The 16,762-nt window shown below is 39.8% G+C and overlaps 1 protein-coding gene across 1 annotated transcript in view; it reads right to left on the bottom strand.

Moving 5' to 3' along the window:
* The window catches only part of LOC120936720 (otolin-1-like), a 39,413-nt gene extending 32,484 nt beyond the window's left edge, over positions 1-6,929 (bottom strand). Inside the window, exon 1 of the mRNA XM_040349293.1 lies at positions 6,793-6,929. The gene's annotated coding sequence lies outside the window, so the exon portion shown is untranslated. The remainder of the gene's footprint in view (positions 1-6,792) is intronic.
* Positions 6,930-16,762: the final 9,833 nt, after the last annotated feature.

The raw sequence follows: 16,762 nt of genomic DNA, 5'->3' as shown, positions 1-16,762 counted from the left end.
GTATGGATTTTTGGGGGGTACTCCACGCCATCTTTTTAACATTTGGGGTGGAGTTCCCCTTAAAATCCATACCAGACCTGAAGGGCCTGGTAATTGAATTTGGGGGGACCCCCACGCATTTTTTTTTTTTTTTATCAATTACTTTTCTCTGTATTGCCAGGAGCCGACAATTCATTATAGCCGAGTTATTAAATGACTTTTTTCCCTACCGAAATGACACTTAGTGCAGAGACAGTTCTAAGCATGGGAAACAAGCACTGCTTTAAATGCATACTATACACCCCCTAGGTTCGAAATTTTAAGGAATATTTCACTTTTATTGTTTCACTTTAAGCATTACTAAAATCACTGCTCCCGAAAAAAAACGCAGTTTAAAAAAAAATTGCATTAATACATGTTCCATGGAGCAGGACCCAGGTCCCCAAACACTTTTTATGAGAATAACTTGCATAAAAGCCAATAAAATTAACACTTTAGATTTCTCCCATAGACTTTAACAGTGTGTCCTGCGGCTTTTAGAATTTGCCGCGAACACCCAAAATAGATCGCTGTTCGGCGAACAGGCAATGTTCGAGTCGAACATGAGTTCGACTCGAACTCGAAGCTCATCCCTAGTGACAGCTTTTACTTTGATAACTTATTGAGAATAAAAAGCCTCATGTATGGGTATCTTATCACTTTTGACATGTACATAAAAACTAAGAAGATAAGTTCATAAATTCAATTCTGAGTTAGGTACCTAAATATAAACTAATGCCTAATCACCACCATTTTAAATGTCATTTTTTAGTTATTTTAAAAGGCAAAATGTCCTGTAAAGTGGATTTTTTATTTAATTAGAGAAAACCCTTTAGTGTATGGGCAAAAAAAAAGTTTTTGTCTCACTGACACCATGTCTAAGGCCTTGTACACACGGTCGGACCAAACCGATGTGACTGGTCCGTCGGACCATTTTCATCGGTTCACCTCTGAAGTGGCCGTACGGCCTGATATGTGTATATACCGTCAGTCCAAAATACGATCGGGTCAGAACGCGGTAACGTCAAACACACGACGTGCTGAATAAAACGAAGTTCAATGCTTCCAAGCATGCCTCGACTTGATTCTGAGCATGCGCGGGTTTTGAACCGATGCTTTTCTGTACTAACCATCGTTTGGTCCGATGGGGCATTGGTCCATCGTTTCGGTTTTGAAGCATGTTTTAAAATTTTGGACCGAAGGAAAACAGACCGATGGCCTATACACACGGTCGGTTTGGTCCGATGAAACTGTACTTCGGTTCATTCTCATTGGTTCGGTCCGACCGTGTGTACGGGGCCTAAGAAGTCATGAAGTACTTAGTAATCAGCACTACTTGCATGGGCTCTTCACGGCAAGGTTAATGTGGGGCAATCAGGGTAACATGTGGCCTCATGGTATAGTCTGTAGAAGACTCTATAACAGGGGTCTCTAGACTTTTCAAACAAAGGGCCAGTTAACTGCCCTTAAAACTTTAGTGGGTCCGGACTGTGGCTAGTGGGAGTACAAAATGCACTGGCATCGGTGGGGGTAAACAATGCTACAGTATAGGCTTGGTGGTCCGAGGGAGTAAAACTAATTGCATCATTGGTGTCAGTGGGAGGAATAGTGCCCCATAACTGGTGTCAGTGGGAGAATTAGTTTCCCATCTCTGTTGTCAGTGGGAGGAATAGTACTCCATTGTTAGTGTCAGTGGGAAGAATAGTGCCCCGTCTTTGGTATCAGTAGAATGAATAGTGCCCCAAGGGCCAGATAAAAGCACGAAAAGGGCCACCTTGGGCCAAAGGCTGCAGTTTGAAGACTCCTGCTCTATAACAACAGGAAGTCCAACTTTGAATTACTACTTCAGTAAAACAGTTAAGAACTTTTGGGATTATCTGGGATAATCTAAATAAACTGTGTTTCTTTCATTAAAATCCAGGGTAGCTCTGGTAAAACAAGTGAACCGCTGGAGGTACTAAATGCTCCCAAAAACATGGCCAACCTATTGGATCTGATGTACTCTGGTAGCAATTGTAGAGCGGCTCCCAACAGTAAATTATTCAATTGGAGAAGTTGCATGCTATAAGACCCCTGCCTGGCTGCCCACAAGTTGGTTCTGGCAGTGGTATGCCTCTCACCTAGCTATAGATTATTTGCCAAACTACCTCTGCCACATCCAATTTGGCCTTTCTGAGCCCCTGAAAAAGGTAAGCTAAAGAACTTGTTTTCACTGGGCATGTCCAGAAACCCATGAAGTTGTGGGAAATGGGGTTAAAGGGATCTGCATCTGCAGACCTTTAGCATTGTGAGTAAATGAGTACTCTACTACAGCACCATCCCTTAATAATGCATTGAAAGCTATATACCCCAACAAGCAGCAGTTTTAGTCTAAAACCCATTTTCTACAGAAATAAATCAAAGCTATGGTAGTAAATAATACATTTATAAAATTATTATCTGACATTGTGTATGTAGGGCTAGTCTTGAACTTGAGTTCTCTATCAAATACACAATGTTCCCCAATTTACATGAACACATGAAGGTAGTGTACACGATCAATATTACTGTGGTGAACATGCTGTGATAAGCCTGTGCCAATATTCTTCTCCAGAGATGAGAAAGTCTCAGAAGTCAGCCTGTATTTGAGAACAGTTCAGGAGAGTCTCATTCCCTAGGAGTTAGAGAACCAGATGGAGCACGAAATAAAATCTGTCCCATTGACTTTTCTTTTCTGAAGTGACTTGTATTTTCCTCCAAATCCCTGAATGTCTGTGAACAATCCCTGTCATTGCAAATGATGTGCTATTCAGACAATTACCAGAGTTATGGAGTTTGCAACTTAACAGATCTGACTATCAATTGAAAAGCTGACAGAAACTAGTCACAGCAGGACTGCTGGCTTAAGACTTACCAAAACGATAGACATACACCAATAGAAAATGGAATACAGTCTCTTGATTCGAATCTAAGATGTACCGTGACAGTATCTAGGTCACACACAGTATATTAGATACACGTAAGTATATATATACATATATATATATATATATATATATATATATAAAACACTTTAAATTACATAAATCAGTAAAATAGCAACGTCAGGAAACATTAAACAAAATATACAAGCAAGATAAATGTATATATTTTTCTTAGGCACTACTTCTTAAAATATGCCCCTTTACCAATTTTATCAGTTCAGCCTTGTCATCTACTGAACAGAAACATCTACCACAATTTTAGATTTCTCAGTATGGCCTTTTGTTAGGCTTTTTAATGGAAAAATGTGGGAAAAATACTTTCTATTGACCTCCTACACACATCATCTAGGCACATATCTAGAAAGGTGTCCAGGTGAAAATATTCCATTTGTGTCATCTTTATCAAAAATAAAAAAATATATATATAAACATATTTAAGTACTGCCTGGAGCAGGAAGTAAAACTTTGAATGGACAGGGAGGCCAAAAATGAAAAAAGAGATTGAACATAATGGACATGCAACCCTAGAGAATTGACATAATTGAATCAGACAGAGAAGCAGGCACTGAAATAGAAAAGGATATAAAGATAAAGATTGTGTTACAGGTGTGGCAGCATGACAGCAAAATACCATAGGTTTTCAACCTTGGGGTACTACCAACCTTGGAGTGAACAGGGAAAATGAACAGTTTTTGTTCATTTTAAAAGATGTTTCAAGCTACATTTCAGGACTTTAGATACAAGGTACTAGATATACTGTACGCAGATACGTTTGAAAATGTTTTATTCATTCGGAAAAAAAAAATCCAGATGTCAGCTCTCCAGCAAATTGCCATGGACTATTTAGGACAATAGAAAAGTAGAGGGAGTTCTTTATACCTTCAGCATGTGCCTAATTTGTAATATCCAAGTGGTGTCTGGCAATAGCTGCCTCCCTCACTTTTTGTCTGACCGGCAATGAGACATGAAGAATGTTTCTCTCATTTGCTTGTTACATGACTTGGATTGGACATGGCGGGGATATTTGCTGTCTGACCCCATTTGGATATTATAAAAATTAGTTCAGGATATCATAAAGTATCATAAATGTATAGATTTAGCTACCTATACACAGTTAACTCTTTGTACTTGGTTTATACCCAAATGGGGGTCTAACAATTCTCCCGCAAGAACCCTTTAATGATTTTGTCCACCAGCAATGCAATTGCCTGTGAGAAAAGCATCATAGTCATTTGATTTCTCCAGACAAAGTGTTAAATAATAAAATATTCAAAACAAAGTATATACCTAATGGGCAAAGTAGGGCCAGTAACATGGTATTAGAGGTTCCACATCTGTGGGTATACAACAGTCTTGAGAAAATAGGGAATTGGATTTTTGAGGTACCAACTGGTCCCACACACTCACATACCCTTATGAGGTGTGGCAACACATCACCAGAGCAATAGGGCATCCTGGACTTTGGTCTGGTGAGTATTATTCAATGATGAGAGAGGTAATATAGGGCAGAATGGGATCACCAGAAATAAAAAAAATATGGTACAAAATGCTTACATATCCACATAGTTCAAATCATCCTATTCTGATCCAGCCATAGGCTATATAATAAAGTAAATAAGTAAATTTTAAATTCTAAACATGCCTTTTACACATTTTTGTAATATTGAACAAAGGTTAAGTTTTAACAAGAGGTATTAAATATAATTTATGACATCAAATATAACTATACCTAACTGGAAAATGTTTTAATTCGGTAGAATTCAGGTTTTTGTGCTTTGTTTGTAAAGTTCTTTACTGACCTTAGGGTTTTTTTACTTTTACTTTTTACTATACATATATATGACTAGACCCATGAGTCTGACTATAGCTTTTACCATGTATTAAAAAATTAGCAGAGTTGAAACTGAAATGGGCATGCAGTTTCTTACAGAAATAAACTATTGTTAATGCATGTTTTTTGCTATAATCCATTCAACAATATGGCACAAAGCATAAATGTTGAGTGACTTATTGGTGACTTATTGGTGACTCATAAGCAAGTGCTGGAGTAACACAAACAATTGAGTACTTGATACTTTTTTTATGTGCACCAACATCCAAATTTTCAGGACAATCTTTCCAGGTGTATCCCCTGTACTAATAATCACCTCAAGTATGCAGTAACACAGATTTAAAATTATATACATAGCTAAACTAGTTTAAATCATATTCTATCCATTCCCAGGTAAAAATGGAATTGGTAATATGTCATATTTGTAATTAAACGGGTTCTCCTTGCACTCATTTCTGTTAGTTAAAACATCTGATTCCAAACTAGTGACTGATCAGTTATGGTTGTGATAATTTTGGCTACCAGTACGCTTGGCATATTTTTCTTCTTTTTTTTTCTTTTTTTACTAACAACACAATAACTCTGTGATAATATTTAACAGACAATAACTCATGCTGATTTGTGATAAAATGGTCTGGCGGTGCTTGCAGAGATTATCAACCATGTGTACAAATCTCTGTTAGAACACTTTAGCAAAACTGCAATTAAGATAAGAATCATAGAAGTTGAGATTTAGTGACTGTAGAGAGAATCGGCAAAAAGCTTGAGCTTTATCACATACGTACAGTACGTGTGACCTTATTTATTTTAAGACTTGTTTAGATGGGTTTCAAATTCTTAGGCGAGTCATATGGTGCTTCTGAAATGTTTTGATGTGCATTTGTTGCTTTGATTTGCCATTCTGTTGCTCAAGTAGTTGCTTCAAGCTGCTATTGAGTTGCATCCAGCTGCTTCAGAGTTGCATCAAGCTTCATTGAGCTGCTTTTTTTGTTCACACTGATTTCCAAGTGGATAAAAAGCAGCTCTGATGCAAACAAAGACTTATGTACATGTGACCTAGAGCTGATAATATTTGTGGAGGCCACCTACAGCCATTAAGGTGTTTCTGCAATATAGGAAGTACTTTATAGATACGCATGAGCTGTTTACAACTTCATTGCCAAAATTCAGGCCTCCCATGGGAAGTGCTACTTGTCTGGATGGTTTGGTTGTCCTCCTGTGAATCTTTGCTACCAATACAATCACTTTTATCTGTCTTTAGTGACTATGTTCTGATAGCTTGAAGAAAGACCGCTATAAAAACCAGTACGTGTTTGCAATATTTATTTGCAATTTATGCAACTTCTGTTTTTTTTTAACTTGCCATCAAATTCCAAATCCTAACATTTATTTAAATGGTGAATTCAAGAGCAAAGGTTTGTGTACATACTGCAGACATAATACAGATAAAATAAAGAAGAAGATAACATATAAGGTTATAAAAGGATAGGCACAGCAAGATATTAATTAATTCTGATACTAAAATAAATTATTTAAACAGAGACCAGTAACTGCAGTGCAAAGTATGTATAACACTGAACACAAAAGTACAAGGCAAACAGAATATGCTTCAGCATTCTATAATATTCCAAACACTATGGCTCATTGTCTTACTTTTTGTAATGAATGTGAAAGTCACCGGGGTGACTGTCAGCCCAAGCACTTGCAGGGCTTGTGATGTATTCACATCCTCCCAGTCCTGCGGTCAAGGTCTGAATGTTCTTATTGAACAGAGTGCATAGACTTGCCAGTCACGAATTGTGTTTTGTGAAATAAAGATATTTCAGTTGCAGGAACCGCATTGCCAATTATACTTTGCAATTGTGATTTCTTAGCTGTTCCCTAATGTTAATCAGTCCACCACATATACTCGGAGTCCTTTCAACTCACATTGGGTAAGAAGGGCAAATATATAAAACAAGCATCATTGTTATTTCTTACCTGATGCCTTCTCTTTTTATCATGAATACAGTTCTTGAAAGGCACATTGGAACATCCATCATGGACTTTACTACAAAGTAATCTATTTAACTGCTTCCGTCATACTTGTTCAGCCAATAGAATAGGGAGGGAGCAGCAGTCATGCTGCAGTGTTTGAGCAAGCCATTTAAATGTGATACTCATGAAGTTGTAATCTGAGCAAACTCTTATGTATTGACTCCTGTTCTGTTCTACGCTATGCTGTCTTCTTTTAGAGCGAGCAACAATCTGCTGCACAAAACAAATTGCTATACAGAGTCTACTACACAAACAGTTGGTACAAGTTGATATGCATACTATCATTGCCAACATCATAACTGTTCATTACACTATTGTAATGCAAATTTGTCATATGTAAGGCAAGATCACAGTGCTGCAAAGATGACTGAAACACAAAACAAGTCACTTTTACTTGTTATATTTATACTGCCAGCATTGAGTATTCACCAGTGGAAAATGGAATTGTACGTATATCATTTATATCAAATATCTATTTAGCAATAAAAAGCATTTTGAAAGATTTCTTTTCAACTGTTACAAATATACTGTATGTATAAAGTGACATCTATACACTATCCTCAATCCTGCCAGCAAGTGCCACTACACTACTTTTTTTTTAAAGACTAATAGGTTTAACCACTTAAGCCCCGGACCAAAATGCAGGTAAAGGACCAGGCCCCTTTTTGCGTTTCGGCACTGCAACGCTTTAACTGACAATTGCGCAAAATTTATAGCGTTTACAAAATAGGGGATAGTTTTATTGCATTTTTATTAATTATTTATTTTTTACTACTAATGGCGGCGATCAGCAATTTTTTTCATGACTGCGACATTTTGGCAGACACTTCGGACAATTTTGACACATTTTTGGGACCATTGACATTTTTTACAGCAAAAAATGCATTTAAAATGCATTGCTTATTGTGGAAATGACAGTTGCAGTTTGGGAATTAACCACAGGGGGCGCTGAAGGGGTTATGTTTCACCTAGTGTGTGTTTACAACTGTAGGGGGGTGTGGCTGTAGGAGTGACGTCATCGATTGTGTCTTCCTATAAAGGGGATGACACGATCGATGCAGCCGCCACAGTGAAGCACGGGGAAGTCGTGTTTACATGTGGCTCTCCCCGTTCTTCAGTTCCCGGGGACCAATCGCGGGACCCCAGCGGCGATCGGGTCTGCAGGTCCCGTGGTCCCGGAGCTTCGGACCGGGTCGTGGGCGCGCACCTGCCCAACCGTGCCATTCTGCCGACGTATATGTACAGGCGGCGGTCCTTAAGTGGTTAAAGAGTCCAATAAATGTACTCAAGACATTTAAACGTTTATTTATACATACAGTATATGTTTATACGCTTGGAGGACAGGCCAGAAGTGTGCCTATTTCATTTAACTCTGCTCTCACTTCTGGCCTGTCCTCCAATATTGTATTGAGTACATTTATTGGACTCTTTAAGCCTATTAGTCTTTAAACAAAAGTAGTGTAGTGGCATTGGCTGGCAGGATTGAGGATAGTGTATAGATGTCATCTAGGTTTCTCACTTACACGTGGTGAAAGGCTCCAGGATTTGCATTCACTTTTTGTTTTCTCAGACCTTAACCACTTCCATACAGGGCTTTTATACACACATTCATACCAGGCCTATTCTGGCACTTCTCTCCTACATGTACAAATCATAATTTTTTTGCTAGAAAATTACACAGAACCCCCAAACATTATATATGTTTTTTTTAGCAGACACCGTAGGGAATAAAACAACGGTCATTGAAACATTTTATCTTGCAAGGTATTTGCGCAATAATTTTTCAAACGCCTTTTTTTTTGGAAAAAAATTGTTTCATGAATTCAAAAAATAACAAAACAGTAAAGTTAGCCCAATTTTTTGTAAAATATGAAAGACTATGTTACACCGAGTAAATAGATACCTAACATGTCATGCTTTAAAATTGCGCACACTCATGGAATGGCGCCAAACTTCGGTACTTAAAAATCTCCATAGGCAACGCTTTGAAATTTTTTACAGGTTACCAGTTTAGATTTACAGAGGAGATCTAGTGCAATAATTGTTGCTGGCACTCTAACGCACGCGGCGATACCTCACATATGTGGTTTAAACTGCATTTACGGCGGGACTTGCGTGTGCGTTCGCTTCTGCGCGCGAGCTACGGGGACAGGGGCGTTAAAATTTTTTTTATTTTTTTTACATATTTATTCATTTTTTTACACTTTTTTTTTATTATCACTTTTATTCCAATTACAAGGAATGTAAACATCCATTGTAATAGGAATGTGTGTGACAGGTCTTCTTTATGGAGAGATGCGGGGTCAATAAGACCCCGCATCTCTCCTCCAGGCATGAAAGCATGAAATCGGTGAAAAAAAAATCACCGATCTCATGATTACTGTTGCTTAGCAGCCGCAATCGCGGCTTTCTTTACTTACGGGGACCCGGGCGTGACGTCATCACATCGCACCCGAGTCTTCCGACGGTCATAGAGATGACTGGTGACCATATGGTTACCAGTCATCTCTATGCTTCCTGCCAGCGCCGGACGATTCGTTCTCCGGGCCCCCGATGGCACGGGAGAGCCCGGAGAAGCACCGGATGGCGGCGGGAGGGGGGATGTCCCACTCCCGCCACCTATAAGAACGATCAAGCGGCGGAACCGCTGCTATGATCATTCTTATGTTGCACAGAATCGCCGGCAGAAGAGAAGGATATCTGAATGATGCCTCTAGCTGCAGGCATCATTCAGATATCCCCCCACAAAGCCCAGGACGTCATATGACGTCCACCCGGAATGGTCCTTTGTGGACGTCATATGACAATGGGCCGGTATTGAAGTGGTTAAAGGGGTTGTAAAGGTTTGTTTTTTCTTTTCTAATTAGGTTCCTTTAAGTTAGTGCAATGTTGGTTCACTAACCTTTTTCTTCAATTTCCCTTCTAAATTTCTTTGTTTTCTTCGTCTGAATTTCTCATTTCCTGTTCCTCCTCAGTAGAGAAACAGGAAGTGAGAAATTCAGACAAAGAAAAAAACATTTAGAAGGGAAATCGAGGGAAAAGGTTAATGAACCAACAATGCACTAGCTTAAAAAAAAATATTTCGAAAATAAAACAAAACCTTTACAACCCCTTTAATGCATTCTGCACTGGGGACTGGAGGCTTTGTAGATCGTTGGATTGGGATAAGCCTCCATTCCTAGGCCCATACTTTCTGGTAGGCAGACCTTATTATTACTCTCAGCAATCCAAAGGCCTTTCTATAGGTGAGCGACTGATGCTAAAGGCTGACAGACACTTCCATCTTTACCTGGTCTTCCTTCCGGGTTTGCGTCATCCAGCCGTCTGATTGGCCACATCGTGATGACGTCACTCCCTCGCATGCGCATGGGAGTCACGGACCACGGCACGGAGCTCTGAAAGGGACGGCATGGGTATACCGTCTCTTCAGAGCGCATGCACCAGTGACATCACTGGGTTGCATAAAGTGTAAATATCTCCTAAACCATGAAAGTTTAAGAGATATTCATAGTACCTACAGGTAAGCCTTATTATGGGCTTACCTGTAGGTGAAAATAAACAGACTGGGTTTTCATCCACTTTAATCAGGGGCTGACATCAATTTAGTAAGAGGCCTGGACAAGCAAATGTTTTGGGTTTTACTATGGAGTTGCTACTGTATACAAAGCCCTCCTGCACAAAATTGTGTTTATTTAATGACATACTGAATAATCCAGCTTGAACTGTTCCTGGGTATCCTAGTTTGGCGCACAGCGGTCCCTTTTACAATATGCACTTAAGGAAGTTTAGATGGCAGTCTGGGAATTATATGTGTTATGGTCAACTTATCTTCTTTAACCACATTGATGTATTATTGGGCAAACCAGATAGAACTAAGAAAGGCATTTTATTCAGACTAGAAGCATGCTGCAGAAAGGATGAATGCTGGACAAGCTCATTACATCTGCTATGTCAAGTTAAATGTGTCTACTAGCCTTGCAAGTGTGACACACAGGGCCAGATTCTCGTAGATCGGCGTAAAAATGGGCGGGCGTAACATATCTGATTTACGTTACGCCGCCGCAAGTTTTTCAGGCAAGTGCTTTATTCACAAAGCACTTGCCTGTAAAGTTGCTTTGGCGTAGCGTAAATCACCCGGCGGAATTCAAATTCGGCGGGTAGGGGGCGTGTTTCATTTAAATGAAGCGCGTCCCCGCGCCGAACGAACTGCGCATGCGCCGTCCCTAAAATTTCCCGGCGTGCATTGCTCTAAATGACGTCGCAAGGACATCATTGGTTTTGACGTGGACGTAAATCATTACCAGCACCATTCACGGACGACTTACGCAAACGACGTAACTTTTAAAATTTTCGACGCGGGAACGATGGCCATACTTAACATTGACTGCGCCTCATAGACCCAGTGGAAACTTTACGCCGGGAAAATCCTAACATAAACGTTGTTAATTTACTGCGTTGGCTGCGCGTACGTTCGGGAATTCGGGTATCTAGCTAATTTGCATACTCGACGTGGAAATCGACGGAAGCGCCACCTAGCGGGGGGAAAAAATTGCAGTTAGAGACTTACACCTGTCGGATCGAAAGGATATCTATGCGTAACTGATTCTAAGAATCAGTCGCATAGATACGACGGCGCTAGGCAGAGATACGACGGCGTATCTGGAGATGCGCCGTCGTATCTCTTTTGAGAGTCTGGGCCACAGTCCACAGTTTCCTTATAGAAAAAATATATATATTTAGCAGTTTATATTTATTAAAATGATTGCATTTCCATGTTCGGTGTACTGTGTGAGACCATATATAGTGAATGCAGGGTCCTGGGTTTAGTAACACTTTAAATATATATCAACCAACAAAAGTGCAATTAACAACCCAAAAATACCACAACTCAGTATAAAATGTCTAAATAAATATATCCTGGTGAACAAATTGGTGGAAAAAAATGCATTCATTCAACAATATCCACAATCGCAAACAAATATATTATGTATAATATATGATTGATGTATGATACAAACGTCCTGGGTAACCTCTATCACCACTGCGCCAATAATCAAAAAGTTAAATAAACTACAGCTGCTGCTTAGTGAATGAATATGTAAACAGAAACAAAGTTAACCCAAAATGACCTAAATGAGATAAGAAAATTGCAGCGCTAATTAATTTAATACTAAACTAATAATACAGTGACATTTAAACTCAATAACACCACGTGATAAGTGATATAAAGTCCATAATATAAATGTCAAAACTGATGAATGTCCAAACTGCAACAGGGATGGTGAATCATTTGACATCAAGGAGTTTATCACCTGTAACTCCTCCCATGTTGTTTATCTCATGTGGTGTTCTTGCGGGTTATTATAAGTGGGAAGAACAAAAAGATTATTAAGAGTGTGTATTGCTGAACACTTGGCTAATTCTAAGAAAGGTTTTCGCTTTCATAGCGTATCACTTCATTTCAGACAAAAACAGAGACAACTCCATCAGAGCCTTACAGCTCATTCATTGAGCCCATACACGAGATCATCTGCCTCCCTACTTAATTCTTTCAACTGATGCTGAGAAGGCATTTGATCGCATGGATTGGTGTTTCTTTAGGGCGGTGCTGGAGAGGGTGGGCTTAGGTTTGCATATGTTGCGATTGATTTCAGCACTTTACACATGTCACACGGCCCAGGTTAGGGTGAATGGGGGTTTATCCTCAGTGTTCCCTATTCGGAATGGAACAAGACAGGGGAGTCCACTATCACCCCTATTATTTGCGCTGGTCCTGGAGCCCCTGTTACAGAAAATAAGATCTAATCTGAATATCAGAGTGGTCCCTGTAGGCCCCACAGAACTGCTCATAAGTTTACATACCCTGGCAGAATTTATGATTTCTTGACCATTTTTCAGAGAATATGAATAACAGAAAAACTTTTCTTTCACACATGGTTAGTGTTTGGCTGAAGCCATTTATTATCAATCAACTGTGTTTACTCTTTTTAAATCATAACGACAACGGAAACTACCCAAATGAACCTGATGCTTACATACCCCTGTTCTTAATACCCATGTATTGCCCCCTTTAACATCAATGACAACTTGAAGTATTTTGTGGTATTTGTGGATGAGGCTCTTTATCTTCTCAGATGGTAAAGCTGCCCATTCCTCTTGGCAAAAAGCATCCAATTCCTGTAAATTCTTGGGCTGTCTTGCATGACCTGCACATTTGAGATCTCCCCAGAGTGGCTCAATAATATTGAGGTCAGGAGACTGAGATGGCCACTCCAGAACCTTCACTTTATTTTACTGTAGCCAATGACAGGTTGACTTGGCCTCGTGTTTTGGATCATTGTCATGTTGGAATGTCCAAGTACGTCCCATGCGCAGATTCCTGGCTGATGAATGTAAATGTTCCTTTAGTATTTTTAGATAACCTACTGCATTCATCTTGCCATCGATTTTGACCAAATTTCCTGTGCCTTTGTAGCTCAGACATTCCCAAAACATCAGCAATCCACCTCCGTGTTTCACAGTAGGAATGGTGTAGCTTTCATCATAGGCCTTGTGGACACCGCTCCAAATGAAGCATTTATGGTTCTGGCCAAAAAGCCAAATTTTGGTCTCATCACCCCAAATGACTTTGTGCCAGAAAGATGGAGGCTTGTCTCTGTGCTGTTTGGCGTATTGTAAGGCCGCGTACACGCGGTCGATCCAAACCGGTGAGAATGATCCGACGGACCGTTTTCATCGGTTCACGCTGAAGTGGCCTGATTGTCTGATGTGCGTACACACCATCAGTTCAAAAACCGACCGGGTCAGAACGCAGTGATGTAAAACACACAACGTGCTGAATAAAACAAAGTTCAATGCTTCCAAGCATGCGTTGACTTGATTCTGAGCATGCGCGGGTTTTAAACCAATGCTTTTGTGTACTAACCATCGGTTTGGACCTATCGGGCAGCGGTCCATTGGTTCAATTTTAAAGCAAGTTCTAAAATTTTTGACCGAAGGACAACGGACCGATGGGCCGTACACACGGTCGGTTTGGATCGATGAAACTGGACTTCAGGCCGTTTTCATCGGGTTTGGACCGACCGTGTGTACGCGGCCTAAGTGGGATACTTTGTGGCATTTGCATAGTAAAGGCTTTCTTCTGGTGACTAGACCATGCAGCCCATCTTTCTTCTAGTGCCTCCTTATTGTGCTTCTTGAAACAGCCACGCCACATGTTTTCAGAGAGTCCTGTATCTTATCTGAAGTTATTTGTGGGTTTTCTTGGCGGAAAAATTGAGAACCAGCTCTCAAATTTTTGCTGTCGGAAATTCCGACAGAAAAAGTCAGATGGAGCCTACACACGATTGGAATTTCCGACCAAAAGCTCACATTGAACTTTTCTTGACGGAATTTCTGATTGTGTATACGTGGCATTACAGGGATGCAGATGACGATGACCACTTTTGTTTTGTTTCTTTCTCTATGGTTTTTTACTTTTCCTTTTTTGTCTGTTTCTGATCTGTTTTGTACAACACTTTAAAATAAAGATTATATAAAAGAAAAGAAACCCCTGTCACAATAACACGATTTAGTAACACCCCTGTGGCATCTATTAACACTACACTTCTTCATCAAGATGAACTCTTCTGTCCCTCTGGTAGAATATCAGTTTAACCACTTACCCCCCGGACCATATTGCTGCCCAAAGAGTACTTTTTGCGATTCAGGACTCTGTCGCTTTAACAGACAATTGCGCGGTCGTGCGACGTGGCTCCCAAACAAAATTGGCGTCCTTTTTTTCCCACAAATAGAGCTTTCTTTTGGTGGTATTTGATCACCTCTGCGGTTTTTAGTTTTTGCGCTATAAACAAAAATAGAGCGACAATTTTGAAAAAAATGAATATTTTTTACATTTTGCTATAATAAATATCCCCCAAAAATATATAAAAAAACGTTTTTTTTCCTCAGTTTAGGCCGATACGTTTTCTTCTACATATTTTTCGTAAAAAAAAATCGCAATAAGCGTTTATTGATTGGTTTGCGCAAAAGTTATAGCGTTTACAAAATAGGGGGTAGTTTTATGTCATTTTTATTATATTTTTTTTACTAGTAATGGCGGCGATCAGCGATTTTTTTTTTCGGTACTGCGACATTATGGCGGACACTTTGGACACTTTTGACACATTTTTGGGACCATTGGCATTTTTATAGCGATCAGTGCTATAAAAATGCATTGGATTACTATAAAAATGCCACTGGCAGTGAAGGGGTTAACACTAGGGGGCGGGGAAGGGGTTAAGTATGCCTGGGTGTGTTCTTACTGTGGGGGGGGTGGCCTCACTAGGGGAAACACTGATCCTCGGTTCATACATTGTATGAACCGAAGATCAGCATTTCCCCTGCTGACAGGACCGGGAGCTGTGTGTTTACACACACAGCTCCCGGTCCCCGCTCTGTACCGAGCGATCGCGTGTGCCCGGCGGCGATCGCGCCCGCCAGGCACACGCACGGGAGTCGGGGGCGAGCGGGGGGCGCGCACGCGCGGCTCCGGCGGCGCGCGCACGCCCCTAGTGGCGGCTGGGAGAGAGGACGTCATATTACGTGCTCTCGCCCAGCAGAGCCACCTTGTGGACGTATTTCGACGGTGCGGCGACGGCAAGTGGTTAAACAATGCATTCTTCTCCCATAATCTGGCACCAAAAAGAAAAAATTTACATTATGGGATGGTCATGCAAAATGTCTTTCAATTACATTAGTGTAACTGTGTATGCTTTTCTTATCATTTCCAATTTTTTGGGGGTTTGGGATGGACCCATGATGTCATGAGTATAAAATAATTTTTGCTAAAAGGAGCAACCTTTCAGCTAGTTATTCTTTGAATCCATTTGTAGAGGTGAACTGTATTAGTGCACTTGTAGCAAAGCCATACATTATTGCACATTATACTTTTTACTTGTAAAAATAGTTCCTTCTTTATAGCTTGCATTCAAAGGAAGACTCTCTCTCTCTTCATCAGGTCAAAATAACAATCAGTGAACGCTATGAAAAGAGCTGAAAAAAGCACAAAGGTAAAAAAATTAAACCAGAACAGGAGGTTAAGATTGGGATAAATGAGAACTGTAAAGTCACAGAAGTGAGATATGTTACAAAAGTATCTGATTTTGGGAAAAAATGGATCGACACCATTATATTTCAAATAGTAATATCTTGGTCAGTAGGTTTTATTTTCTAGAATGATTTTAAAGATTCTCTCTGGAGCCAAGACATTCAGGCTTTATGTAGAAAGATTTTGGATAAAAATAATGTACCACTGGCCTGTAATGCCGCGTACACACCATCACTTTATGAAACTTCAATTTTAAAAAACGACGTTGCATACACACCATCATTTTTTCACAATGCTCTAGCAAAGCGAGGTTACGTTCACCACTTTTTTCCATTGAAGCTCGCTTCATAACTAGCTTCTGGGCATGCGCGGGTTTAAAAAACGTTGTTTTAAACGTCGTTTATTGCTACACATGGTCAATTTTTGTGAAACAAAAAAATGACGTTTTGAAAAACGACACAAAAAATTGAAGCATGCTTCAATTTATTTTTGTCGTTTTTCACAAGACATAAAACAAAGTTTTCCCCCACACACGGTTATTTATATTGAAGTTTATAAAAATGTCGTTTTTTTTCATCACATAAAGTGATGGTGTGTACGCGGCATTATATTTAGCCTAATTGTGTCCTGCTATCATTTCTATACATGTATTCATTATCTTAGTTTAACTTTTGCAGGTGCTGCCTGAGAATGATCTACCACTACCTGTAAGCTGGTAACCATAATACAGTTGCAAGTAAAGGTATGTGAACCATTTTGGAATGATATGGATTTCTGCACAAATTGGTCATAAAATGTGATCTGATCTTCATCTAAGTCACAACA

The sequence above is a fragment of the Rana temporaria genome, chromosome 4, assembly GCF_905171775.1.
Source record: "Rana temporaria chromosome 4, aRanTem1.1, whole genome shotgun sequence".
NCBI lineage: Eukaryota > Metazoa > Chordata > Amphibia > Anura > Ranidae > Rana > Rana temporaria.
The sequence above is the reverse complement of the archived record's forward strand: the minus strand, read 5'-3'. Positions and strand labels throughout refer to the sequence as shown.